At 34.0% G+C, this 23,164-nt stretch overlaps 1 pseudogene across 1 annotated transcript in view; it reads right to left on the bottom strand.

The window, feature by feature from the left end:
* The window catches only part of LOC306860934 (ankyrin repeat domain-containing protein SOWAHC-like), a 23,000-nt pseudogene extending 586 nt beyond the window's left edge, over positions 1-22,414 (bottom strand). Inside the window, exons 1-11 of the transcript XR_013786077.1 lie at positions 22,213-22,414; positions 17,376-17,437; positions 16,009-16,248; positions 13,305-13,403; positions 10,536-10,592; positions 9,923-10,037; positions 2,633-2,719; positions 2,518-2,520; positions 1,137-1,209; positions 816-905; positions 1-555 (exon numbers count right to left, since the gene is read on the bottom strand). The exon at positions 1-555 is cut by the window's left edge and continues 586 nt beyond it. The product of XR_013786077.1 is annotated as an ankyrin repeat domain-containing protein SOWAHC-like (transcript). The remainder of the gene's footprint in view (positions 556-815; positions 906-1,136; positions 1,210-2,517; positions 2,521-2,632; positions 2,720-9,922; positions 10,038-10,535; positions 10,593-13,304; positions 13,404-16,008; positions 16,249-17,375; positions 17,438-22,212) is intronic.
* Between the last annotated feature and the right edge of the window lie 750 nt (positions 22,415-23,164).

Raw genomic sequence — 23,164 nt, 5'->3', positions numbered from 1 at the left:
TCTTTAAGGATGAACCATAAACTGTGATTCTGACTTAAGTTTGGCAAAGTGAAAATAAAGCAAATAAAAGCTGAAGTTGGTCTCTATTCAAGACAGAATTTTTGCATTAACATACAAACTTTGGGATCATATGATGAACAGGTAATTTAAAATGCACCTTTTCATTGCTTAATGAAAAATGTAAACCTTTAGCAGAGAAAATATTACATTACACTTATAGAATCTCACACAGTGCTGTGGCATAACACTACAAATGCTAATTAAGCTAAACAGCTACTTAAATGTGAATACAACTACATCATACTATTTGTGCGAAGAAAGCAGCAAAGTGCATTTTCATCTGTACACTATTCAAGAGACTTCATACAGTCTACCGTGAGAACTTTCTGGGTCTAAACGCAGGCAGCATGAGCTGATGAGCGACAGTCCTCTCCTCCGGCACGGGCGCCAGGTCCTCTGCTGAACCCCACTTCTTCATGGAGTGAAATAATGAGGTGATCTTCCTGTTCCTGCGCTCGCCGCCCTGGGTTAGGCTGTGGCACTCGCTGACTTCAGCTTGGAAAACAAACATCAAAGCAGTGTTAAGAAGAAGACCACACTGTGCATGAAATAACATGCTCGAAGGACAAAGAGGGTGAAGACAAACAGTCCAAAACTGATCCACGAGGCACCCTGTAGATTCAGAGAAACCACATGTCTGCGCTAATGTGGAAAACATCCTCAGTGCTGCTCGTTCCACATGTGCCACACGTCAAACACACACATGCTGCATTGCATTTATGCACAAAAAAAAAGCAGAACTGAGATTGACTCACATAGTTCATGGTCTTGTAATTGTGTCTCCCGTAAATTGAGGTAATGATACGCTAAGTGGCCGCTGTAGTCCCGCAGATTCTTCTTCGCTCCTGTGAACATGTTCATATTTCAGCAATATTAAATTAAGCAACTTAAGTGTTACTGCTTTTACATTTATGCCTTATTTATTTAAATATTGCATAAATGCAAATAGAATTTCGGACACAATATGTCCAGATATTTTGTTTATTTTTGCTCTGTTAATTTGAGTTGCATGCTTTAAAAATAAAATAATAATAACAAATAAAATAAAATAAAACGTGTCATGAATGAATGCTTACCGTATGTCCTGACCAGCAGGTTGAATATATGTCGATGGCCATGCAGTGCTGCGATGTGTAACGGTGTGTATCCCTGCAAGAACAAAAGACTGAATATCTCAAAAGGTGCATGTCCAGGTCATATTTCATCCCAAAATCTAAAGAATTTACAAATATTTTACATGTAGTAATATATATATATTTTTTATGTATAAAATATATTAAAATATTTTAGATTTTTTTGTGCTGTGACATTTTCATGACAATTAAGCCTATTTAATAATTGTCACTGCTGTAATACACACACACACACACACACACAAATATATACATATTTTGTATTAAATTCAATTAAACAAAAAATATTAACATTAACAATATTTTACATTAACAACCATTTCACATAAAGTAAAATTTGTCAGATTTGTTTGCTCTGTGACATTATTTTCAGGACAATTAAGCCTATTTAATAATTTTCATTTCCGTAATATGTACATAACACACACAACACACACACACACACACACACACACACACACACACATAAATATACAAATATTGTATTAAATTCAATTAAACAAATTAATTTAACAAAATATTTTACATTTACAAATATTTTAAAATATATGTAATATATATATGTAATATATATATATATATATATATATATATATATATATATATATATATATATATATATATATTTTTTTTTTTTTTTTTTTTTTTAGATGAATGAAAAAATGTAATTAATAAATAAAAAGTAATGCACACATTACAATTCTGAAAATTTGTGAATTTCTTCACTGCTAAATATAATTTTATTTTTTTTCTTTTGATTTTGGGGTGATGAAAATGTTATTTTTGTGAGATTCACCCAAACAGAAAAGGTTTTCTGTTTTAAATCTCTAGTGTTCAATCTCACCGCAAAAAAGAAATGAAAAGGAAGCGGACAGGGTGAAGGAAAATTCGACACCCCCTAGTGCCCATGTCCCAATCATAAAAAAACACAACACAATCAGAGAGTGACAGAAAGAAGAGAAGAGGGGGAGAGAAAGACAGGGCACATATTAATGGAGGTTACAGCAACAAAATCTAATGACAGAATCATAATTGCCTGGTAATTCAGTGAAATTGCTTTGCTCTGAGCCTGCTGTTGGAATACATGAAGACATTGTTTAAGGGAAGCTGTTAACATGACAGAGTTTGATTTATGAACAGACATTCTCAAACAGCGCCTGGCTTCATTTGCACAGCTGGGCACCCGCATACCCTTTCACATGAGTTATGTCAGAAGCAGACATTTCAAAACCGGACACTTTCTGGCAGCCTGGCACACACGTGAGAAACATTAACCCAGGCATGCTGTCACAGCAAGGGCGAATGTAAGGTGAGCAGTACTTACATGCTGTGAGAGAGAAAAAAAGTGACAAAAATATAAAGATTAGTGAATGCATTTAAGTTTAGGCATGTATGCATTTGTTTTCAACTAAAAATGTATTGATTTATGAAGTACGTACTGCTTTTGTATTGATGTCAGCCCCTGCTTCTGCCAACATTGTGGTCATGTCTTCTTTACCGTGTTTCGCAGCCCAGTGTAGTGCTGTCTGTGAGAGATATTGAAACATTACAATACTAAATATATAGCTACAAATGTAAATATGAATAATATATAGACACATAAAATATAACATATTTAAATAATATCCTCCTGTTCAAAGTCTTTCTTTTATTTATTTTTAAAATGCTTTTATGTTTTACATCTGACCAAGAAATTGTGCAGAATACTAAATATTCAGTCTTCAAATTGTATGTTTCTTTATAATATTATTTTATTGTTTATTTATTTATTTTTAAATGTATTTTAATATTTATTTGACTTTATTTTTTTATTTGAAATTGTGCAGAATATTAAATATTCAATCCTCAAATGATATTTTTGATCACAATTTTATTCTTACTTTAATTTATTTATTCTTTCATTAATTCACCCTTAAATGTTTTAATTACATTTAACCTAGAAATTGTGCAGAATACTAAATTTGTTCTTCAAATATTTTTCCATTATAATATTGTTTTCCTTTAATATTGATTTACTTTATTTTATTACATATTTATTTATTTTACTTCACTCATTCATTCAATCTTAAATGTTTTTATTACTACTACTACATTTAACCAAGAAATTGTGCAGAATCTTAAGTACTCCTTCAAATATTATTTCTTCATACATTCTACATTTTTATTTGATATTTATTCAACTTTATTTTAATATTTTGTATTAGACTTTATCCATTTATTTATTTATTTTTTCACATAAAATTGGTTGAGAGGATTGGTTTAACATTTTTGGTCACTACATAATTCTTACACTTGCATTCATGTTATTTCATAGTTTTAATTTCTTTTTTTTATAATTTTACAGTGTATTTAACCATTTTTAAAAATAGTAATTTAATTTCATAGAATTAATTAAATTAATTTAACATTTCTAAATTCTAAAACTAACCTAAAAAAAGATAATTTTCAGTCTAAATCCAAAAAACAGATTTTCAGTGTGGTCTGAGATTTTTGGGAAGCACAGTCGATCTGAATCCTCATATTGCTTGTTTGACCAGCTTGTTTGAGCTAGTACACAATCGTCAAGCCATTTGATTCATCTTGTAATACATCATTTACACTCCGCATGTTCATTCTCTCCCACTAGGTAGATCCCCACCCCCCTAACGCCACGCGGTGGAGTGGTCCGCGGCTCCCATTGGCTGCCAGCGGCCCCAGCTGTGCACAGAGGGTGTGGAGGGGACGGTTTCCTGCCATCTAATGGCGGTCTAATTACAAAACAACAAACCAGTGTGCCCACTGCAGGGGGAGCACAGGCCTGTCACGGGGTGCAAGATTGATGATGTTGGTATGACCCTCTGATGGAGGACCCACCCAGGCATCAGCCTGTTGACAAGGCCTGTCAGGAGGAGAAGGGGCCACGCACCGCACACATGCACACTGATGCTGGAGCTTCAAACACCCGGCGCTCTCAAACACAACTAATGGAGAAGATGGGAAAGCTATTGACCTCAGCCTGAGCGACACACCTCCTTTATCAGGACGATTATGTAAACAAAACTTGGATCTTGTGAGACTAGCATATTCTCACCAGATATTTTTTTTTTTTACACAAATGCATCGCTTCACTTCAGAAGGCCTTTAATACCCCCAGTATTTATTCCTGTGATACAAAGCGGAATTTTCAGCATCATTACTTCGGTCTTCAGTGTCACATGATCCTTCAGAAATCTCAGATTTGCTGCTCAAGAAACATTTCTGATTTTTATCGATGTTTAAAACAGTAGTGCTGCTTCATATTTTTATAATAAAAAAAAAAATATATATAAAAAAGAGGAAGTACCTGAAGCAGTATCTATCAGCTACGATTTTAGTAACTCAACTCTGATTCTGACAAAAGACGTTTTTACACAATGTCACTAAAAATGCAAAATTATACTATTTAATAGTTTTTAATAACTAGACCCAACTCACTGACTAAAGTCACGTGATAACAATGCTCTACAGTCTGAAATCTGTACTCATACTGCATACTATTTCATCTGTACACAATACGTGTCGCATCTCCACTATTGTGTATTCTTAAGCATGTGTTCTGTACTGCGGGAGGGTCCTGTCTCCTGTAGGTGTTTCCAGTCCTGCCCGCAAGACATATTGTGATAGATGAAGTCTGGTTTCCCCATCAGCCGCTCTATTGTTTGGGCTGTCGCACCCTTGAGATGGATTGGCCGGCACACATGCTTGACTGACAGCGCGACAGGTCTCATGGAGGCACGGCGTGACGGACGACGGCCAACAGGATGTGACGTCTCCTACCCTTGTTCCTCAGGTTCCTGTTTTGGCCTGGCGGGGAACCCTCAGCTCTCACTAACCAAATAGCACCTTTGTGACAACTACCATTGGGGCACAATGGAGACATATTCACTGTGGCTTTTAAAAAAAGAGCGATGGATAAATGATGTACTCACAAACTGGGCGGAGAAAGGAGGAAGTCCGGGATACATCGGGAGAGGATGACATGGTGGAGAAGAAATGAAAGAGAAAGAGATGAGAACACAGGTGGATTTACATTTACACCTGATGTACGGCAAAGTACGTTTCAGAAATCATTCTGATAAGCTGATTTGCAGCTCAAGGACAGTTTCTTATTATCAACAATGCTGCTTCATAATTTTGTAAAAAGGTTTTTTTTTCCACTCTGGAATAGCTGTGTAAGAAAGAACCTGAATGATGTACAGTTACTGGTTATTGATGTACAGCAAAGATTGTTTTATTCTTCACTTAGGGGTAAAAATCAATTCAATACCTGAAAATAATGGTATCAAACAGTACATAGGCACGGACATATTAGCAGTATTTCAGCAAATTTTTACAGGCAAAAAATGTTCATTGTCTATCATTAATATTTTAGAATATGATCCCTCATTTTAGTTAGAGTTTGCAGGTTTTATGATGGTAAATTTTAGACCTTTTACGGCCAGGTCCAAAGGGTACATTATTATACACCATCTGAAAGCTGAATAAATAAGCTTTCCATTGATGATCGGACAATATTTGGCCGAGATACAACTATTTGAAAATCTGGAATCTGAGGGTGCAAAAATATCTAAATATTGAGAAAATCGCCTTTAAATTTGTCCAAATGAAGTTCTTAGCATGCATATTACTAATAAAAAAATAATTTTTGATATATTTACAGTAGGAAATTGACAAAATATCTTCATGGAACATGATCTTTACTTGATGTCCTAATGATTTTTGGCATAAAATAAAAATGAATAATTTTGACCCATACGATGTATTTTTGGCTATTGCTACAAATATACTCCAGCGACTTAAGACTGGTTTTGAGCTCCAGGGTCACAAATGTCTTGCATTAATGCTTCAAAGTTTGAGAAAAAAAACTTCCCAACTCCCAACAGATCTCCATATGCTTTTCATTCATTTCACTAAATAATTAAATATTTATTTATCACCTTCTGATCACAGTGGGGAAAAAACAAAACAAACAACAACAAAACGCTCTTCATCAGCATTCTTGTTTTCCAGTGCAAAACCCTAAAGATTCCTAAATCAAAGTACATTTACTTGAGAAGCAAAAATACATAAAATAAGAAGTATTTTATGAGTTTATGAAAATAAGATCTGTCTATGGGCTCAGAAAATTCAACTTCATTCCTCACTGACAGATATTTGTTCAACTCACCTAATTCTGATACATTTTTCAGAAAACAAGATGTTTAGATGTTTGTATTTGGAAAACAAAACAAAAATACTGTGCAATATATAATTTTTTTTGCAGGGTATGCAACATGCCATGACTATGAATGTAATATTTTTCACTCTGATTTAAGACCTTTTTAGGCCTTAATTTGTGGAAGGAACCGCAGAAACCCTGTTAGTAAATAACAGCCATGTTCAACTAATTCGTTTCCTAGCTTTAATTCATTCGAATCAAGGTAATGAATTAGAACAACATGGCCAAATTTGACTACAACAAGGGAACACATTCTTAATATCCACATGTTTTGTGTGGGACTCACAAACAAATGCTGTTTTGGTCCGATTTTGTTCAAAATGACGTCACACCAGTTAATCTTTGATTTCTCTTGAAGTACATCAGGGCCTTTATCTCGTTTGTGGCCAGAAAGCGAGCGGTCCTGCTCGAGTGGCTCAAAGTAAGGAGTGTTTACGCAGCATCTGAGTTCGTGACTGTTTATTTATGGGCTTCACTGTGAGAGCCTCAATTGGAATTTTCCCCCAAAGGAGCTTCCAACGTGTGAAAGGAAAACAGAGATAATGCGCGTCGTGTCGGGTTACAGGCTCGGGGTGATATGTAACTTTAGCGACTGAGAGGCTAAAGGCAAAGCTTAACTACTTAAACTTAAGACTTAAACAATAGAAGTGGCAGAAAAGATCCAGGACAGCAAAAATGAGCATCCTTGGAAAAAAAAAAAAAAAAAAAAACTTTTGTTTTGTCAGACAAACTCTACTTTAAAAGGTTGGAAAATCAGACATTACATATAATATTAAAGTCCATTTATTTTGAGAACTTAATGTCAAGCTTAGTGGTGAGGGCCCAACTAAGAAAATATTGGGCATGTTCAGTTTGATCAGCATTGATGCACTTGGAATAATTTGTATTTTTAATCAAAGCACAGGGAGTTATAATAACATAAATATTTATTCTTCAGAAATATCAGATGCTTGAGCTCTTTGTAGTGTTTTTGATTGTATGTTTCAAGTCACCATTAGAGTGATTCTTTTCAGTAAGATTTTTTTTTTCTATTTCAGCACATATACACAACTTTCTTTGGAGAATAGAGGTGATTATTATTCTATATTTTCATATTTATCTATATTTTTGGATTGCTCAACAAATTGATACACAAGTTAGACAAACGGAGACAATTCCACACCACTAATACATATATTAATTTAAAATGCAAGCTGATTGAATTAAAAGCATACATTTTGAGTTCATAGAACATATATTGCGTTTGATGAAACTTTAATTGTTAAACTGATACAACGATTTTTCCATAAATTGAGTAAATTTAAAACCTCCTGATGCTGGTTAGCTGAAGTTTTAGATTTTCTTTTACAGGTAAAAGCCTCTAAAACCATCATCTCGCAAGCACAGTCGCACTGTACCAAACCGAGGAGAGGTGGCTTGCTTGGCACGCCGTCCCGGTTCAGGAAGGGGGGCATCAAAGCCACATGGGGGTCAGACTTGCCACCTTCCTGGGGACACGGCGGCAATTGTTCTCCAATTAATCCCAGCCTGCTCTATTACTTTCAGATTATCTTTAAGTGGTTGAAGTCTTTGAGGTGAGGCCTAATCTCTCCCGCACTTCAATGACCGCCGTGTATCTCGTCTGCGCGGGGAAGGAGAAGGGCTTAGAGGTTCTTAGAAGGTGGTCCGACACGGGACAGTGTGAGAACTCCGGCCCAGGCAGGGACCACAAACACCGGCTCAAAGCTCTTAAGCGCACAGGGGGGACAAATAAAAGGATTTGAGCTTGTTTTTGGGGGGTGAAGGAGCTAAAAAGCTATCTTTCATAATCCTTCTGAAAATAATCCTTTGAAATGCATGATCGGGGTTGAGCTTTGCTCTTTGGTCTGTGTTGCGCCTGGGTACGAGAGTGGAAACTGCGGAAAGTCAGTACCCTTGTGAGGAACCACAGGGAATCGGCGGTCCAGAACGTCATGTATGTCTCTGACGAGCTTCTCACCACGCATTTACATGTGCTGGAATGCACTCAACGATCAGTACTAATGACCTGAAACATAACGATACTTAAAAAAAAAACTAACTAAAAAAAGAATGTGTAGCTTTTCTAGTAACTAGATTTTCCAACATGTGATAAAATACTACATTGTGGTTTTTCTTGCCGTTTTGAGTGAGAATGCAGCTTTACAGCCAAGCAAACGAAATAAAATGTGATCTCGACTTGGAAAACTAGTTTTTAAACCAACAATGAAACAATGAAAAAAAGAAAAAGACACAAATTTAACTCACCCCCTTTTGGAAGTCAAATTCAGGAGAAATAAGAGAGAGAGAGAAATCCATTAATGAACAAAATTACAATGACAAAATTATAGCAAGTGGAAATTGTCATTCAAGACTTTTAGAGGTTTTGTGTATAATATATCACCAGTTAAGTTTGGAAACATATGTTCCTTTAATAGTACATTTTTTTTTACATTTGGCATTTCAGAAGATCAGTGAAGTCGATAAAACTATCAAATATCACTAAGTGGAAGGTTATTATTTAGTGATTTAGTGATTATGTCACTCAATCAATGTCACAAGCTTCATCCTACTTTTTAAACAGTTTTCAAGGAACTAAAATATATATATAAATAAGCTTTCCATGATGTATGGTCTGTTAGGATAGAACAATATTTGGCAGAGATACAACTATTTGAAAATCTGGAATCTGAGGGTGCAAAAAATTCAAAATATTCGCCTTTAAATTTGTTCAAATTAAGTTCTTAGCAATGCATATTACTAATCAAAAATTAAGTTTAGGTATATTTACAGTAGGAAATTTACAAAATATCTTCATGGAACATGATCTTTACTTAATATCCTAATGAATTTTGGCATAAAAGAAAAATTAATAATTTTGACCCAATCAATGTATTTTTGGCTATTGCTACAAATATACTCCAGCGACTTAAGACTGGTTTTGAGCTCCAGGGTCACATATTATATATATTTTTTTAATATTTTATATTCATGTTTGTGAAATTATACCTTGAAAAAGGCTACTAGCCGAAACGTTGGTTAATAAATATGCTTAAGTGAGTGTGCAGTTTTTCTCCTCTAATTGATTAATAATTTTATAACATTTTAATGATTGAATTTTTCTTAATTTATAATATAATTGTAATTAATTAGTTTAACAATTTATCTTGGTTAATTTATTAATATAGTATAATTTAAAAAATTTATTTTATATTTAAATTATTTAAAATGTATTATGCTGAGGTTTTTAATATTGTGAGCAATTTTAATTCAGACATACATGTCCAAACTTATACTGTAAGTGCAGTGTTGTATGACTGTTTGCAAACTTACTGAGGTGAAGTCCTATTTTGTTCCGAGCATGTAAAAAGACCAAGAAACATTAATTATTAAAACTGAGCTTATGATATGAGAGGTATGCGTTTAAATTACATTCATGTATTCAGGCGGAGAGGGACACATTATGCAACACTTGACACTTAATGTGAGTATATACTGATGATATATACCTTTTTATTGGCCAGGGAGGAGTCTTGCTTCAGGAGCTGAGTGAGGTGAGACAGCTTGCCACTTGCTGCAGAGAAGATCCACTCTTTCTCAAGAGGATCAAGCTATGAACAAAACAAATAAGAAAAGCCCTTTACAAGACTGATATTACACTGAAATCAAATTGTAAAATTTTCTCTCACTCATAGTCCCAAGACTGCTTACAATTACAGGTCAGTAAAATGTTTTTGAACATTTTCAAGTCTCTCGCCAAGGCTGCATTTATTTGGTCAAACGGTAAAACAGTCATTTTGTGAAATTCTGTTCTATTTTTAAATATTGTAAAATGTAATTTATTCCTGTGATACAAAGCTGAATTTTCAGCATCATTACTCCAGTCTTCAGTGTCACATGATGCTTCAGAATTTTTTCTAATATGCTGATTTGCTGCTCAAGAAACATTTCTTAATATTATCAATGCTAAAAACAGTTACGCTGCTTAATATTTTTGAGGGAACAGGATACCTTAAAACATGTCACTTTTGGTAAATTTAATGTGTCAATACCATGATAAATGTTTCTTGTAATGTGTGTTATGATCAGTTATGTGTTAATACACTCACAGCCACAGCGGTGGATTCCAAACTGCCTCCACACTCCTCATCCTGCTCGGATTCACTCTGGGAAAGAAACAGGATATGATATGATTCACAAAATCACTCACAAAACCACCTGTCAGTATCAACTGGAGCTTGGAGGAGTCAGTGTGAAACTGTACAGTTAATAACACAGATAATACAATGCGTTAAAGGGGGCGTTTGGGTTTGACAGGTTCCTCTTCCTGTTCTGTAGTTGCGGCATGAGTGGAGGAAAACACAGTGCTGTGAAGAATGAACGAACTCAAGCAAATAAACAACGTAAACAGTCCACAAAGTCATCAGTACACACACAGACAGACCCAAGCAAAGATGCGGTCAACACAGCAAACACAGGAAACACCCATAATGCCGTTCTGTTTATCAGTACACAGACTCGCACTGAATACCAGAAACAAAACTTCCAGGGACGTTTACCTCAAAAACACAACAAACCTGCTTGTGGAAATGGGAGAACAGTAAAAACAAAGGATAATTCCTCCAATTTGCCCTCTTGACAGGTCACACAACCATAAATAAACACTTAAAACTCCTCAGAAGTGAATGATTGGCTCCAACGAGCACCAAATTGCTTTAACTATGCCTTATGTTTTTTTTTTTTTATCATACGCCATTTTACCAGAAGCTGCTAGATTTGTGAGCCAAAGTGATGGTCAATTTCTCTTTATGCACCGAAGTGTCAGTCAGGCTGATTAATGTGAGGGAAAATGGAGAGGTTGGGTCATTTTTGCAGCGCTCGTGATGGCTAATTGTTTTCAGGACGGCTGTAGAGTGTCCGAGACACTGACAAGGTCTCTTTTCCTAAAACGGCGTGCAATATTTGTTTACCTGTGTTTGAATAGGAACTAAGCCAGACATATTTCCTTTTGAAACACGAGAGCGGGTGAGTGACTGAATAATTGCATGCAAAATTATTATTTTTCCATGTGGAAATCAACCTGGTGACAAATAGTCGCTGCATTGTAAAATATTAAAAAGATCACATTTTATGCAGATGATTTCAGCTTCAATGCATCATATGAATAATTCTTATAAAGGACTAGTCAGTTATGTCTCGCTTCTTGGAAAGAGCTTTCAGGCGTGAAGAGCTTTCAAGTGTGAATCTCTTCCACTTAAACAGTTTGCAAGCGGTGCGGTTGAAAGAGAAAGCTTTAATGCAAAACAAAACATTTCATGTTTTAAAGCTTTAAGAACAAAATAGAAGACTTAATATTTACTTATATTAAAAATACAATAAAAAAGAAATTAAAAACCAAACAAAAACTTATGCTATTGGCCTTTAACTAGCCGCATCTGGGCTAATCTACATACAAATGATCGCAGGGCACAGATGATCATTTGCTCTATAATGAGGTGGAGCATGTTGCTGTTTTGCACAAGAATAGAAAGCTTCATTCAAATGTAAATGAATGTGTCTTTCAAGCTGTCACTCCTGGCTGAAATAAGGCCTTTCAAAATGCAGCTATTTATTCTGGCGCCACTTTTTGGTTAGTCCTAGTATTACAGATATCATGTGAGAAGATTGTTTAGGAGCTCCTGAATTACTGTCAGCTTTTGGGTGAATGATAAATAAGGATGTACAAATGAGAGCAATGACAAATGACAAATAATAATAAAAAATCATGAGGAAAAAAATCAGATGCATGTGCTATTTTTTTTAGAAATTGATTGCTTATTGTAATCATGATTTTCAAACATTTTCATGAAATATTCTTAGTGTTTAGCTAAACTTAAATCTGAATATTAAAAAAGGCTTGACACAGTCATGAGGGCCAACAGTGGGCCACTTTGTGATGTAATTTCCTGTTTATGTGACGTGAAAACAAAATGGCTTCTTGAATGTTGACACAAAACGTTTTTTTTTTTTTTTTTGCTTTTCACTTTTGTATTTAAAAAAACAGCTTCACCTATTATTTTTAAATACAGAATATAATATATTTTTTTTAGAGTGCAGATCTTGGAAAAATCTCAATTTACTTTCATTATAAATTATACAAATGACATAATTAGTTTTTTAAAATGTATAATTGTAATTTAAAATATGAAAGACTATTATATTATTTAATATAATATTTTATAAATATTATCATTATCATTATGATTATATTATATATATTCTATATTATTATTGTTTTCTTTCTGGATGGTAAAGCCTCCTAGACATTTAATTAAAGCGCAGGATAAAATGTCAAAATCAATTTTAAATTAAAATATTTTAATAATATTAAATCACAAAAGATATATTAAAGTCATTGATGTATTTTTTGTGGGGGGGTTTAAAGCATATACAGATATGTTCTAGTGCTTTTATGACAACTAAGAGAAGCTTGGGTAACACTTTACAATAGTTAACATTATTTAACATGAACTAAGAATGTACAATACTTCTCCAGCATTTATTATTCGTAGTTAATGTTAATTTCAGCATTTATTAATGCATTATTAAAATCACAAGTTGTGTTTGTTAACATTAATGCACTATGAACTAACATAAACAACTCTATTTTTATTAACTAATGTTAACCAAGATGAATAAATAGTGTAATAAATGTATTGATCATTGTTTGTTCATGTTAGTTAATATATTTAACTAATGTTAACGAATGACACCTTACTGTAAAGTGTTACCGAAGCTTGTTCTAAATCATTACAATTAGTTCCATTTCAGACAGAGCAACAGAAACATCTTAAATAGCGTATGATCAGTTTGAAAAAATAATTTACTTTAACTCTAACCTTTGACCCTGAATCCTTGTCGAGTTCATCTTCTCGGTCTGAGGCTGAAAGCTCCTCTGGTTTCTCCTCTGCTGGCGGTGAGAGGGTGCTGTCTGCCTGCTAATCACAAGAAAAGCAGAAGTTACACTTTACTAAGAATCAGCTGATGCTGACAAAATAGCAGGTCAACGGTCAAGCACATTCTCAGCAGACATACATGGAAGACATTCACTCTGAAATCAGAAAAACTGTATAGGAAGATGGTGTTTTCATTGCTCAGAAATAAATGCTGCTACTTTCATGCTTTCATATAGTAGGCTGTCTGTTTAACAGTTTTCTAGACACAATTTCAAAGTGACTGAAATAAGCGCTGACAGGAAATTCACACTATTGTGTGTTGAACTGTATGTGCTTCATGTGTGAGTGAAAACTGCCACTCGTCAACAGTGTTTTCCGCAGAATCTACTATCAAAGTTTATATCAATGTAATCTTGAGTTGTAAATTTAAGTATAAATTTAGTTTTCAGTTTGTTTTTAGTTCAATTTGAATTTTTTTGCAGTAGTAGTTACTAGTTTTAATGTTTCAACGTATTTCAGTTATTTGCCAAGGCAATATTTAAAATCTTAATTTGAAATTTTATTTAAACATAACATGTGTGTGCAAATAGAATTTTTTCTTCATCTGTATAAATGTTAATGTTATTAAGTGAATATATTTCAAATCATAAAATTCTCATAATAGATATGCTTATGATCTTTACCTTTATAGATTATACCACCTTTTTCCCATTAAATTTGTTTTCATTTACATTTTGAATTAAACTTCTTTTCAGATTTTCAGTATTATTTTTTATTTTAATTTTAAAATTAATTTTAAAAAAAATCTTCACTTTTAGATTTTTATTTTTTAAAGAATATTAGTTTTTTTTTTTCAAGTTAGGTACTTTTAGTACTTCAACTTGAAGTTGCAGAGAGGCAATATTTTTTAAGCTTTAAGATTTTCCATCAAATATTTATATTTTATTTCAATTAACTTGTTTAATTTTACTTTTGGTTAACTATAGTAACCCTATCATCGGCTCACAGATTCCCATAATGAGCACTCAAAGAATATGCTTATGATGTTAACCTTTTTTAGAGAGATAAACCACTTTTTCACATTAAAATCATAAGACCATCACAGATTTGCATTAATAGTTGTGTTTACCAATAGTAGTAATGTGAATGTTGAGCAAACTTTAACCTACATACTCAATAGTAATACTCAAAAGTGTGGCCGCCACACAGAGATGCCAACCTCACAGGCTTAAATGATCAAAGATGCTTCCAGGCATCATAGATAAGTGAAGATTATCTTAAAATCAAGCAAAAAATAGCAATTAATCATTCCAAAAATTAAATTTTACATGCCCACTATACTCTCCCTCGCTGGAAGTCTTAATATGTGGTTCAAAATAACGTTTTTAACAGCTGAAGTCCTACAGCTAAAGATGAGGCAACTGAAACACTGTTATCTGGTTTTGAAAAGCTTTCTCTTATCACCAGCTGCTTCTTTAATCCAGACTAGAAAAGCTTTCTAAAAAACAGTCAGAGGAAAAACACTGGATTCTGAGTGATATCCAAGAAAATGATTAATAGAGACCTGAATTTCACAAGAGTTTTACACTATTTCAGTTGATGTGAACATATCATCTAGTCTAACTGAGACAATGACAAATACTTGGACAACAATAACATCTTACATTCAAGTAGAGCTTTAAATATTAAGTTTAATGGAACAACGTCAGATCACAGAAAACTGATGAAATACTGTGGTTAAATCACTCATCCAGATTCCTCTTTAGTTATTGTTGCTTCTTCTTCTTTGTTTTTTTTTAGTAAAATCATAAGGTGTCATGATGTGTCATGTCTGATAACACGGATGTAACTAAAGTGGTCACTGAGCTATAAGAGAGGTTTCACTTGACGTTTACTCCTCTTAAAGAAACAGTTCACCTTAAAATGAAAAATTAACTTACAGTGAATGGGTGCCGTCAGAATGAGAAATTGCCGTCAGAAATCAATGAATCCACACCACTCCATCAAATAACGTCTTGTGAAGTAAAAAGCTGTGTTTGTAAGAAACAAATCCATCAATAAGGCATTTTAACTTTAAACCATTGCTTCTGGCCAAATCCATAATCCATAATAACGCTTAATAACAGAAAAGCCCATCCCCTGTTGTCCTCTCACATCAAAATCCACCAAACATATCTGTTTATAACTGTTTTGGACTGTTTTCACTTGTAAACTGTGCTTGATCAGTGCATATTTCTCTCCTGATTCAGACGAGATGACTTTTTCACTGGAGAAAGCAGTATAATGGATAGAGGACTCGTATTTGATGTTAAAAGCGTCTCAGCTATGTTTTTTTTTTTTATTACAAACATGCTTCACAAGATGTTAATTGATGGACTGGAGCCGTGTGGATTGCTTGTGGATTATTGTGATGTTTTTATCAGCGGTTTGGACTCTTATTCTGACGGCACCCATTCACTGCAGATGATCTACTGGTGAGCAAGTGATGTAATCCTAAATTTCTCCAAATGTGTTCTGAAGAAGAAAATCTCATCTACATCTCAGATGGCCTGAAGTTGTCAGCAAATTTTCATTTTTGGGTAAACTATTATTTTAATACTGATCTATAATGAGTAAAACAGAACTATTATAATCAATAATCACTCACATCCTCTGTATGGGTCGGTTCTGGTGACTCTGTGACTGTAATCATGGGTCCTGAGCACCAAGCCACCAGTGCTGGTTTCTGAGCTGTTGGGGTACGGTTCTGCACTGGATTCGAGACCCGGAGATCATCTTGTGGGTTCAGATGAACCGGCTTGATTGATTGTCCTCCCTTTCCAGCGCCAGACTCTCGCTCTTGCATTTGCGGTCTATACTTCTTCTTGAGGATGAGATATTTCTCTCCCTGTAATGAAAAAGGAACCATTACCTTCATTCTGTTATTTGAAAAAATAAAGAAAAAAATATGACTTTCTGTGTATAAATAATGACTTCATATATATTTTTAGGTTAACACTTTAACACATTTATTTAAATGTTTTTTTCTTAAAGAAATTGATACTTTTATTTAGCATTGATGCATTAAATTGATCAAAAGTGACAAGAAAGATTTATATTTCTATCAAAAAAAAAAAAGATTTATCTCAGATTCTCTAGAATGATTTCTGAAGAATCATGTGACACTGAAGACTGGAGTAATGATGCTGAAAATTCAGCTTTGTATCACAGGAATAAATTACATTTTACAGTATTCTAATAGAAAACAGTTGTTTGAAAATTGTAATTTTTTTCACAATATTTCACTGTATTTTTTATCAAATAAATGCACACTTTGGGAGTGTACCCTTAAAAAACCTTAAGGTCCAGTTTCACAGACAGGTCTTAGACTAAACCAGGATTAGGCCATAGTTCAATTAGGACATTTAAATAATTTTTATAAACATGCTTAGAAAAAAGCGTTACTGGTGTGCATCTTGAGACAAAACAATGTCACTGATATATTTTAAGATCAGTGAGTGCAAGTTTATTTCAGTTGAAAAAGCTCAGACTTACATTTAAGTCTAGGACTACACTTAAGCCTTGTCTGTGAAACCAGGGGTAAAAGTCTTACTGACCCCAAACTTATGAATGGTAGTGTATAACTGGAAAACAATGCATTAATGGATTCTATTGTCCTCATTTGTAAGTCGCTTTGGATAAAAGCGTCTGCTAAATGACTAAATAATAATAATTACAGTTGAGAACAGACAAAGTGATCTCATCCGAGGGAAAGTACACATGTGGCACAATGATCCGAGATCATAAGGGTGTGGTGTATAGTATTAATGTGAGAAAGTAAAGACTACCCCACTCACTGAGTAAATAATGAATCACTGTGGGAATAGAGTCCTCTACGACTATTCTTCAGGGACAGGGAATAAAATGTGATCGTATTACACATGCAAAAATGCCCTAATGATTATATAATCAGACTGAGGGAGGAGTTGATTAGTTTAAACTGTGCAATAATGATTAGACAACATATGTACTCACATTCTCCGATTTCACAACTGCAATTCGATCAATGATGAGTTTGAACTCTTCTCTGTATTTGGCTGGAGGGAAAAAAAGAGAGATTAAAGTATCATCAGTATGTGTATATTACTTGTACAATATGACCTTGCATTCGTTCTTTCCTATGTAAATCTACACTTTGTAAACCCAAAGCATGCCAGAGGCTAGAATTAAAACCTGTATGGCTTTCTTCTGTGAAACACAAAATTAAGTTACATTTTGTAATAACACTTTTTTTCTTTTGTGTTCCACTGAAAAAAGAAAGTCACACAGGATTGGATGGCGATGGGGGTGAGTAAAAGATGACAGAATTAGCATAGCTTTAAAGGAATAGTTGACCAAAAAAAAAATTGCTGAAAATGTACTCATCCTCAGGTCATCTTTGTAGCGAGTTAGTTTTTTCATCGCAACTGATTTGAAGAAATTTAGTATTACATCACTTGCTCACCAATGGATCCTCTGCAGTGAATGGGTGCCGTCAGAAGGAGAGTCCAAACAGCTGATAAAAACATCACAACAATCCACAAGTAATCCTCATGACTACAGTTCATCAATTAACGTCTTGTGAAGTGAAAGCTGCATGTTTGTAAAAAATAAATCCACAGTTTCAGTGTTTTATCTTTAAACCATCAAAATACTAGTGCATAATCAATAATGATGCAAAAATCCATCTCTTGTTGTCCTCTCACATCAAAATCCACCAACATATTTGTTTAGAACTGTTTTTACAAATGGTGCTTGATCTGTGCATATTTCTGTCCTGGTTCAGATTAGATTAATTCTTCACTGGACAAAGCATTATGGATAGAGGACTAGCTGGTTTGATGTTAAAAATGCTTTAATTATGGATTTGTTTCTTACAAACACGCATCTTTTCACTTCACAAGATATTAATTGATGGACTGGAGTGGTGTGGATTACTTGTGGATTATTGTGCTGTTTGGACTCTCATTCTGACGGCACCCATTCACTGCAGAGGATCCATTGGTGAGCAAGTGATGTAATGCAACATTTCTTCAAATCTGTTGCGATGAAAAAAAAACTAATTTACATGGCCTGAGAGTAATTTTTTGGGTGAACTACTACTTTAAAAACAACATTTCCTGATTTGTGATTGAAATCAAACCTTGAACACTTGTTTATTGATTGATTTGTTCTGTGTGCATGTTTTTGACTGGAAAGATTAGCTATGTAACGATTGGCACAAACAATGAACTCTGATTCCTGGCCTGTGGGAGTTTGTGATGTTATGTAACATCACTTCAGCACAGACTGACTGCAGCAGGGAGAAACCAGAAACTGGCTCAAATTACTATACAAGAATAGAAAATGATTAAATGACAGAGAGGGAGGAGAGCTGCACAAACAAATCCTTCATTACTGCTGTGCTCATATGCCTTTTCAACAACCATTCCCAATGGGTCATCACTCAAATGCACGAGAGAGGGAGAGAAACAGCGCACAATATAGCATGCAACACAACACTGAAATACATCACACCGAATAAATGCAAAAATAAATACAAATAATAACTTTACATCCAGAGACGTAACAATTGGTATTATGAACTAATAATTTTATTGCTGATGAACATATATTGTGACATAGCAAGCTTTGACATGGAACTTGCCATTCATTAACTGAATCATACGCTGCTGATTCAGTAGAGGCTCTGATGGAGTTCATTCAGTAAAAGATTCATCACACATAACTGCCAGTTGAGTAAACAAACCATTAAAGGAATTGACTCATAAGACTCATTTGTTCATGAATCAGACTACACAGGTGGTGCTAATATACTTACATATAATAAACTAGTTTTTTAAATGCCAAATATGCGTTTCTTAATAAATGATCAACATTATGAATATAGCAATATAATGAGCTTTGAGACGGAACTTGCAGTTCAGAAAGAGAGTCATTTTTTAGTAGCCGCTCTGACAGAGTTCATTCAGTAAAAGATTCATAAGACTGATTCAAACAAGTAGCTGCCAGTCACCAGAACGAGTCATTAAAAGAGCCGACTCATAAGAGTCATTTGTTCATGAATCGGACTACACAGGTGGTGATTGTTTGTTTTTACATGCACAGCGGACCAAGAGGAGCGGGAGTTCAGGAAACGCTGCTGTAATGCTTCATGTCAGAAATATGCAAACACAAGATATGAACCCCATGAACTGAATTTGAGTACATACATGTTTCATATTTCTGACATGGCTCGAACATACCATCATACTTGCATTTTGCCTGAACCGCTACTTCCCTTCTGCGGTGATTCATGACCCACAGTTTGAAAACCGCTGCTCTAGCTGTAAGTCTACATGGTCCTATTTACATCACACAAAGTCTTCTGTTTGCAGAAGCTGTTTTACTCGATCCTAGCTATATTTTCTGTGAAATAGTTATTTAGTTGCGACGGCAACGGACACATTCAATGCTAGACTTTGAGCCACTTTGCTGAAGGTCATCATGTAAGCTTATTCTGAAGTATTTATCTTTCAAATGAACATAAATATATACAAAAAAAATCACTCATGTTGTGTGCATATTCACTCTCACCCAAGGCACTCAAATCTAAAGAGTAAAATACTTAAATCAATATATTGCAGGGGGAAAAAAAGGTTATAAATGTTTAAAATATCTGGAAAATATTTAGTTTTTCCCCCCATTATATTATTCCATTTATTTATTTAGTCTAATCGTATTTTTATTTTATTTTAACATTTCTTTCACTGTTTTTGTGAAGAAAAAATAAATTAAAATATTTGGAAATTTTTGTTTGTTAAATATCATTATTACATTTTACCCTACTCACAGTAGTACTTTGTTGTTAGATGTATTATTTACATTTTTATTTAAAAAAAATATATTTAATTTTTTTATTTAAATCAAATATTTTATTTAAAAAACATCTTTAGTCTAATAGTAAATTGATATCTAGTATTGATATATTTTATTATATTGATTTATAACAAGCAGGCATTTTTAATAATTGATGACTTTATGAACTAATGGTTTTATTGTTGATGAACATGAATTAATAAAATGTCATTTACACTGAACAATAAAAAATATATATATTTCCCAGAATCCCATTTGTTTTATGAAATATTTCACTCTTTTTGTGTCAACAAACATACTTAAAAATAGACTGGGTATGCTGTTGAACTTTCAAAAACATCATATTTACATATTGTGACATATAAAGGGTTAAAAATGAGAACCACTTAAACTGGACTGTGCCAAACAGCCAAAATATATCAGGACTAGGATCTTTAAATAGAGAATGTACCCTACACAACCTTTCCGTTTTCCTGCCAGGGGAAAAGACAGGGATGGCATTGCAACACAGCATCCACAACAACAGGAAACCTTAAGGGAAGTAAACACTTAACAGTTGTAGCCCACAGAATTCCTGTCACGGTGCTGAGAGGCACACAGTTTAGATTTCTGAGCACATTTATTAGTCTATGCTTGCCAACTACAATGAGGACTCGATGTTCCCACACAGAATGTAGCAACTGCCCGGGATCCCATCAAAACCTCCATCCTAAAAAGGACTGGAATCATTATAACTCCAGAATTAGAGCATGTCATGTAGGCTGCTGCGGTAATCAAGAATAATTATGATAATTGGTTAGCCATGTCAGATGGTACCAGATAAAGGCAGATTTTGAAACCTCTGTGCACAACTGTACCGGCACAGCTGGACGAGGCATTATAAGCCATTACAGATAATTGTTTCATAAATTTATGTTTGACACATGCATGTAAGATTAAATGCAACATCATCTAATGTAATTACTTATGAGAACATCATGTTTTTTTTATTTGGCCCACTTTGCTGCACCCTTCTTTGCCGACATGCCATGCCATTTTTACATTAATATTTAATGTTCATAAACAAAACAATATTCTTTTTCAGTGGCAGATGCTGATAGCTATAAAATGGGATTTTAAGCCATATTGAGACCGTAATAAAAAAAAACCTCATAGGTGCATATAACTAATCAGGTGCAAATAATGAAAAAAAAATCAAATGTTGGACAACTGATCAGCTGACACAAGTCTATAAAACAACAACCGATTCATTTAGGCCATCGCGCAGACAAATAATTGTCAGCATTAACAATTCAGCAATTCAGACACTGAAACTGATAACTTGCACAGGAATATTCCGATATCAATCAGAATGTGGTCATATTCTGATTAATGCATGGAAAAGAGTCTCTTGTGCCAATTACATATTTCTTCAATAGTTTAACTTTTTTCACAACTTTCTATATATAATATCACTCAGATTTACCATTATTCTGATTAATAGACATTGGAAAATCAGTTTACTCTGGTTATTATGGCAGTCAGTTTAGTGTGTTACATAAGTCAATCTGACCATATTTTGATAAATACTGGAATATGAATCAAACTGTAAACAACAGTCGGTGAATATTGTATTTAGAACTCAGCTGTCATGGTTTGGGAATGTGGAGGCCCTTCCTGAGGGAGCAAAGGAAATGACAGAATTCCATGTGTAATTCTATCTGTTGGTAGCGTTTAAATCTAAAGCAGATGTTTGCGTCAGAGTTAAGAAACTAAATACTTTACTACGATTCCTAAAGCGAAGCGAGTATTTAAATCTTATTTTAGAGTTAAAAACGACAGAATGTGCTCCCAAAAACACCTCATTAATGCAGCTTGCAACCAAATTAAAAGGTTTATTCAAGTGCGGTTTTTAACCCTAGCTCTGCACGTGCGTCGCGCTTGCAGTGAAGGCTGTAAAGCGAATGTGATAAATATCATATTCTCATTTACTCACCACGTAGCTGCAAATCGCTATGGTTTATAAAATGCTTATATGTTTTGGACAGATCTGAATTTTTGACTTTTCCTCCAGAGGAACAGATGTAATCCAGTAAGGACGCTTCACTGATCTCGCCCATCTCTGTCAGGGAACTCAAAACAAAATGTAATTTTATAACAGATATGATGTAGTCGAGATGGGTTCTTCTCGAAGATGCTGAAGCATTGCTTTACTAGAAGACAAGCTAATTACTGAAGAAGAAAGTGTACACTCACTGGCCAAGTTCACTCCACCCTCATCTGCAAACAGAACCTCCTACAGTTAACCCTTTGTGCTCTGAAAACTAAAAGAGAATTCATAAATCTTATAATGTCAGAACCATCTCTATAAATACGCTTTATACACTAAATAAACACTAGGCTATATGATTTTAGATACAGACAAAAGTATTTAGCAACATAGGAACACATTTAGGCTATACATTTTATTAAAATATCTATGAAATATAAACAAAATATATAAAAGTAAATAAAAAGAAAAACATTTAATATAAAAAACCCGTGTAATGGAATGTTACAAAGTTTTTTTTAATTTAGCTGTCTTCTGAAGAGTTGTATATAGTAAAATTATTTATAATTTCATAAAATAATTTTTTAATTGTATATATATGAGAGAGAGAATACAAGTAATGAAAAACACATGAAAACAATTAACCTTTTAAATTTTAGCTATGTGTCGCAGTTCTGGCAGATTCCATTGTGACAACTTACCCCATATACAGGTGCATCTAAAAAAAAAAAAGACACCTGTGGTCTTTAATATTTCATGTTATCTTTTACTTTGGCTTCAGGGATTTGACATCTAGTAATCTGAAGGTATGAACTACAGTTCACCAGATTAATTGCAAAAATGGTGGTAAATGCAACCCGTTTACATCACAACTCTACCTAGCAGTGTCTGGCATTTC

Source organism: Barbus barbus (genome assembly GCF_936440315.1).
Source record: "Barbus barbus genome assembly, chromosome: 41".
In the NCBI taxonomy this organism is placed as follows: domain Eukaryota; kingdom Metazoa; phylum Chordata; class Actinopteri; order Cypriniformes; family Cyprinidae; genus Barbus; species Barbus barbus.
Note: the sequence above shows the minus strand (reverse complement) of the source record. Positions and strands in the feature narration are given on the sequence as shown.